This window comes from Tiliqua scincoides, chromosome 3 (genome assembly GCF_035046505.1).
Source record: "Tiliqua scincoides isolate rTilSci1 chromosome 3, rTilSci1.hap2, whole genome shotgun sequence".
Taxonomy (NCBI): Eukaryota; Metazoa; Chordata; class Lepidosauria; order Squamata; family Scincidae; genus Tiliqua; species Tiliqua scincoides.
The window spans coordinates 141,179,615-141,186,392 of NC_089823.1; the positions used below are offsets into that span (position 1 = coordinate 141,179,615).

Genomic DNA, 6,778 nt, shown 5'->3' on the forward strand with positions numbered 1-6,778 from the left:
TGGATATAGCAATGAGGGAAGGGGTCATGTATCAAAAGCAGGGCAAATGGGAAGTATCTTTTTGATACCATTTTGACAAAGGAGAGGCAAAGCCTGTCCTATTTCAAAAATAAAAAATTCTTCTTTGTTGGGAATATTGAGTGTGTAGAACATGGGAGGTTGCTTGTCCTTAACAAGCTTATTAGCAACAATTTTAACTATTCTGTTCTAAATGACAAACTACAGTATTGTAATGGTTGGCAACCTTCAGTCTCGAAAGTCTATAGTATAAGCCTACAGCACCTGTATTCCCTGGCGGTCTCCCATCCAAGTATTAACCAGGCCTGACCCTGCTTAGCTTCTGAGATCAGATGAGATCAGGCATGTGCAGGGTAACAGTTGCTGCTTAATAGTTGTATACGTACCTCCAATAAAACCGTTAATGAAAAAGCAGCAGTTCTGCATTTGAAATGGACTTTTCCAGTTAATGAATAAATAATATACTCATTTTAGAACCACTGAATTGTTTGGGGGCCCACTGAGAATTTCTCCTTAATTCAGAGCCTGCCACTTAATGAATTTTATTTCTTGGTGAATTGCTCTGTAACATCGTCCAAATCAAACACACGATTGTATTCGTGTGTATTCAGGCAGGAGGTCTGGTCTAGAGGGTAGAGCCTCCATTTGCCTGAAGATAACATCCGCAGGTCACCAGTTCGAGGTCACCGGCACCGTGCGACCTTGAAGCAGCTGACAAGCTGAGCCAAGTTATTCCATCTGCTCCGAGCGTGGGAGGATGGAGGCCAGAATGTGAAACCAGATCAGAAAGAAACATCTGAATGTTGTGGTTTCTTGAAAGATAGAAACCTTCTTTCAAATTGTAAAAATCCCTATGGGGATTTAATTAGCCTGCCTATGTAAACCACCTTGAATAAAGTCCGAGGAGAAATCTGAGGACCAAGAAAGGCGTTATAGAAATACCTGTATTATTATTATTATTATTCTTCAACAATAAAAACACCCCTTTCAGCTGCATTTCAGCAATAGGAAAAAAAACACCGGAGTTCAAGTACTACCTTGCGAAGGCAAGTTCAACTGCTAATTTTGAGGGTCCCAGGCCAGCGTTCCTATCTGGGTGGACCCTGAGAGAGTTGCCTTATCACCACTATGCAAGGGATAGGCGCACATAAGTGGTCTCAAGGATCAGCAGTAGATCCATCTGAAGACCTTGGACAGCTGCCCAACAGTGCCGACCCCTGACCCTGGTCCTGGGTAAAAAGCCTGTGGAAGCACTTCCATACCAAGATTATGTCTGTCTGTATTTGCGCTGCGGTTTGTGTGTTATCTGAAGCACAGATAACAGAGCTATCAAGTGAAAGCTTCAATAAAAGAGAGTTACTGAGCAACCCACTCAAGTGTGGTGTGGACCTTTCATTATTGGGGTCTGTGAAGCAGAGATGGAAAGCTCTATATACCAGGTGACCATGTGGGGTTTAGCCACAGGCATGGATCCTGTTATGTTTAGAGAGCCGCTCCCTGTTTTCCTAATAGCAATAACATGCCAAGACCTGGAGCAGTTCAACCCAGGTTTTATTCAGAACGCAGACTCATTCCGTACAAGTTAGACTTATAGCCTAGATCCAATGCACAGCGGCCTGTGCACTTCCCTGGCAACAGCTGCTGCAAATGTGTCATAAGGCACCTCACTGCTGTCGAGCTATGAGCGGCGTCAGTGGAGAAGCCAGCACCAGTAGGTGCCGGGCCTCTACGCCGACAGGATGCTAAAGAGGAGAATGTGGTGATACATGACCCTGCCAAGTGGTCAGGGCAGGGAGGGTGGGGGGAAGGCAGAGAGGGTGTGTGTATGGATGGGGAGAGGGCAGCCTGTGGGACAGTTCAGTGGGGCACTTGGGAGTGGGGCGGGGAAAGGGCAGAGGCTGCTGCCAGTTCCTATCTCCCCCTCCTGTGCCTGAAAACCTGACACGGACTACTTGAATCTGTACCAGTGATTTTACTAGGGCAGATCTGAGTAGACCTATAGGGGATGCACAGGCCGCTCCATGGGGTAAGGGACTGATGTTCCCTTACTCAAAGGAAACTTCTGGCTGCTTCTCTGGCCCCACAGGACACAGCACCGGCCATTTTGGCACCACTATACTGCACAGCGCCAGACAAGCATAGGATTTGGCCTCTAGTCTGACAGCAAGGAAAGTTTCTGCTAAGCTTCACTGTAGTCCAGGGGTGCCCAAAACCCGGCCCTGGGGCCACTTGCAGCCCTCGAGGACTCCAAATTCAGCCCTTAGGGAGCCCCCAGTCTCCAATGAGCCTCTGGCTCTCTGGAGACTTGCTAGAGCCCGTGCTGGCCTGATGCAACTGCTCTCAAAGTGACAGCCAACAGTTTGACCTCTCCTGTGAGCTGTGGGACAAGAGTTCCCTCCACTGCTTGCTGTTTCACATCTGTGATGCAGCAGCAAAGGAAAGGCTGGCCTTGCTTTGTGCCTTGAGCTATTACAAGACCTTCATAAGAACATAAGAACATAAGAACAGCCCCACTGGATCAGGCCATAGGCCCATCTAGTCCAGCTTCCTGTATCTCACAGCGGCCCACCAAATGCCCCAGGGAGCTCACCAGATAACAAGAGACCTCATCCTGGTGCCCTCCCCTACATCTGGCATTCTGACTTAACCCATTCCTAAAATCAGGAGGTTGCGCATACACATCATGGCTTGTACCCCATAATGGATTTTTCCTCCAGAAACTCATCCAATCCCCTTTTAAAGGCGTCTAGGCTAGACGCCAGCACCACATCCTGTGGCAAGGAGTTCCACAGACCGACCACGCGCTGAGTAAAGAAATATTTTCTTTTGTCTGTCCTAACCCGCCCAACACTCAATTTTAGTGGATGTCCCCTGGTTCTGGTATTATGTGAGAGTGTAAAGAGCATCTCCCTATCCACTCTGTCCATCCCCTGCATAATTTTGTATGTCTCAATCATGTCCCCCCTCAAGCGTCTCTTTTCTAGGCTGAAGAGGCCCAAACGCCGTAGCCTTTCCTCATAAGGAAGGTGCCCCAGCCCCGTAATCATCTTCGTCGCTCTCTTTTGCACCTTTTCCATTTCCACTATGTCTTTTTTGAGATGCGGCGACCAGAACTGGACACAGTACTCCAGGTGTGGCCTTACCATAGATTTGTACAACGGCATTATAATACTAACCGTTTTGTTCTCAATACCCTTCCTAATGATCCCAAGCATAGAATTGGCCTTCTTCACTGCTGCCGCACATTGGGTCGACACTTTCATCGACCTGTCCACCACCACCCCAAGATCTCTCTCCTGATCTGTCACAGACAGCTCAGAACCCATCAGCCTATATCTAAAGTTTTGATTTTTTGCCCCAATGTGCATGACTTTACACTTACTGACATTGAAGTGCATCTGCCATTTTGCTGCCCATTCTGCCAGTTTGGAGAGATCCTTCTGGAGCTCCTCACAATCACTTCTGGTCTTTACCACTCGGAAAAGTTTGGTGTCGTCTGCAAACTTAGCCACTTCACTGCTCAACCCTGTCTCCAGGTCATTTATGAAGAGGTTGAAAAGCACCGGTCCCAGGACAGATCCTTGGGGCACACCGCTTTTCACCTCTCTCCATTGTGAAAATTGCCCATTGACACCCACTCTCTGCTTCCTGGCCTCCAACCAGTTCTCAATCCACGAGAGGACCTGTCCTCTAATTCCCTGACTGTGGAGTTTTTTCAGTAGCCTTTGGTGAGGGACCGTGTCAAACGCCTTCTGAAAATCCAGATATATAATGTCCACGGGTTCTCCCGCATCCACATGCCTGTTGACCTTTTCAAAGAATTCTATAAGGTTTGTGAGGCAAGACTTACCCTTACAGAAGCCATGCTGACTCTCCCTCAGCAAGGCCTGTTCATCTATGTGTTTTGAGATCCTATCTTTGATGAGGCATTCCACCATCTTACCCGGTATAGATGTTAGGCTGACCGGCCTATAGTTTCCCGGGTCCCCCCTCTTTCCCTTTTTAAAAATAGGCGTGACATTTGCTATCCTCCAATCTTCTGGTACCATGGCCGTTTTGAGGGACAAGTTGCATACCTTAGTCAAGAGATCTGCAACTTCATTCTTCAATTCCTTAATAACCCTTGGGTGGATGCCATCAGGGCCCGGTGACTTATTGATCTTTAATTTATCAATGAGGTCTGAAACATCTTCTCTTTTAACCTCTATCTGACTTAACTCCTCGGTCAGGAGGGGCCGTTCGGGCAGCGATATCTGCCCAAGGTCTTCTGCCGTGAAGACAGATGCAAAGAACTCATTTAATTTCTCTGCCATCTCTAAGTCTCCTTTTATCTCCCCTTTCCCTCCCTCACCATCCAGAGGGCCAACCGCTTCTCTGGCGGGTTTCCTGCTTCTAACATATTTGAAGAAGCTTTTATTATTCCCCTTAATGTTACCGGCCATGCGTTCCTCATAGTCTCGCTTGGCCTCCCCTATCACCTTCTTACATTTCTTTTGCCACAGTTTATGTTCCTTTTTATTCTCTTCATTAGGGCAAGACTTCCATTTACGGAAGGAAGCTTCCTTGCCCTTCACAGCCTCTCTAACTTGGCTGGTTAGCCATGCGGGCACTATCCTGGATTTAGTGGAACCCTTCTTTCTTTGCGGTATACACCTCTGCTGGGCCTCTATTACTGTTGTTTTAAGCAGCCTCCATGCACTCTGGAGAGACTGGACTCTTTTTACCCTCCCTTTCAACCTCCTTCTAACCAGCCTCCTCATTTGAGGGAAGTCCGCCCGTCGGAAGTCAAGGGTTTTTGTTAGAGATTTGCCTGGTATTCTTCCCCCAACGTGCACGTCAAAACGGATCGCAGCATGATCACTGTTCCCCAATGGCTCAGTAACGTTTACATCTCTAACCAGGTCCTGCGTACCGCACAAAATTAAATCCAGAGTCACCTGTCCTCTGGTGGGCTCCGTGACTAGCTGATCTAAGCCACAGTCATTTAGCACGTCAAGAAATCCGGTTTCCTTATCGTGACCAGAACACAAATTGACCCAGTCAATATGAGGATAATTGAAGTCCCCCATGATTACAACCCTGTCCTTCCTTGTCACCTCCCTGATCTGTTTCCTCATTTCAAGGTCCCCATCAGATTTCTGGTCTGGAGGACGATAGCACACCCCCAGTATTACATCGCTGCACAAGCCTGGTAATTTAACCCACAGAGATTCTACGGTGGAGTCGGACCCACCTTCAGTCTCTACTTTGCTGGATTCTATCCCTTCCTTAACATAAAGGGCCACCCCACCTCCAACACGCCCCTGCCTGTCCCTCCTGTAGAGTTTATAGCCCGGGATTGCGGTATCCCACTGATTCTCCGCATTCCACCAGGTTTCCGTTATGCCCACTATGTCAATATTTTCCCTTGTCACCAGACATTCCAGTTCTCTCTCCCACCTTTGCTCGTAGACTTCGGGCATTCGCATAAAAGCATTTATACACGGAATGCCCCAGGATGGGCTGCTTATTCGCTCCTTTGTCCCCGCATCCTCTCATTGTGTCAAACCGTCTATCACATCCCATCTCCCTACCTTTCCCAATTTCTTCTCCTACCCTGCCTTTGTCTTGTTGTTCTCTAACCTCCCCATCCTCATCCCATAGGGATGAGGAGTCCCGAACCGGATGCCCCTCGGCTCCTGTCGGCCTTCCCCCAGGGATCAGTTTAAAAGCTGCTCTGCCACCTTTTTAATGTTATGCGCCAGCAGTCTGGTTCCATTCTGGTTCAAATGGAGCCCGTCCCTCTTGTACAGGCCCCGCTTGTCCCAAAACGTTCCCCAGTGCCTAATGAATCTAAACCCCTCCTCCCTACACCACCGTCTCATCCACGCATTGAGACCCCTGATCTCCGCCTGCCTAGCTGGCCCTGCGCGTGGAACAGGTAGCACTTCAGAGAACGCTACCTCTCTGCAGACGCGTGTGGCCTCTGGGAACCAAGTGCCTCTGGGAACTAAGTGCCAGGTAAGGCACAAGAGTTTAGCATCTGGGCGAGGAGAAGGCAAGGAGACCTCTGAGTTTTGGAGAAGGAGAGGTGGAGGAGCAGGAGGAGGAGGTAAGTGTACTCATTCTAACGCTTTGTCTTTCTAACTCCCTGTCTTCTAACCTTAACCTTACCTTTAAAGCAACCTTAAATCAAAATTGAAAGTTAGCACCTAAGGGAGGTACATAGGGCTACTCTGAGCAGGAGCAGAGTCCTACTCGTGAGTAAGAGCAGAGTCCTACTCGTGAGTAAGTGCCCAAGGGTCAGGCATTTAAATCAAAATTGAAAGTTAGCTGCACCTAAGGTAGCACTTAATCGAAGGAAGGGAGGAGGATAAAGTGGAAAGCAGGTTTTCTACTTGCTTAAATTAAACCTATACTTAACCCAGGTTAAACCTAATCTACGTTAGAACATAACCTAAACAGGTCAGTAAATTGGGACACAGGATCTAGAGAGCAATAAATAATTAAACAAACCCAAATAAAAACTAGCTTGAGGTTACAAAAACAGTCCAGCCTAAGAGAACAGAACTAGGAGGGAAAGGACCTAGGCAGGGCCAATTCCCAACCCATTAAGAGCCCCAAGCAGTCCATTCAGGAGCCTGCAGAGTAGGTCACGCCCATCAGCAGCCATTTGCCTTCCTGAGCTCTTGTAAACTCACCTGGGAAGGCCAGCCCCCTTTCAATCAGGAAGGAAGGAGGGGGAAGGAGCCAGCCAGGAGTATAAAGCTAGGCAGGCCAT

At 48.2% G+C, this 6,778-nt stretch overlaps 1 pseudogene; it reads right to left on the minus strand.

The window, feature by feature from the left end:
* Positions 1–270: 270 nt before the first annotated feature.
* Positions 271–389, minus strand: LOC136646653 (5S ribosomal RNA; annotated as a pseudogene).
* Positions 390–6,778: the final 6,389 nt, after the last annotated feature.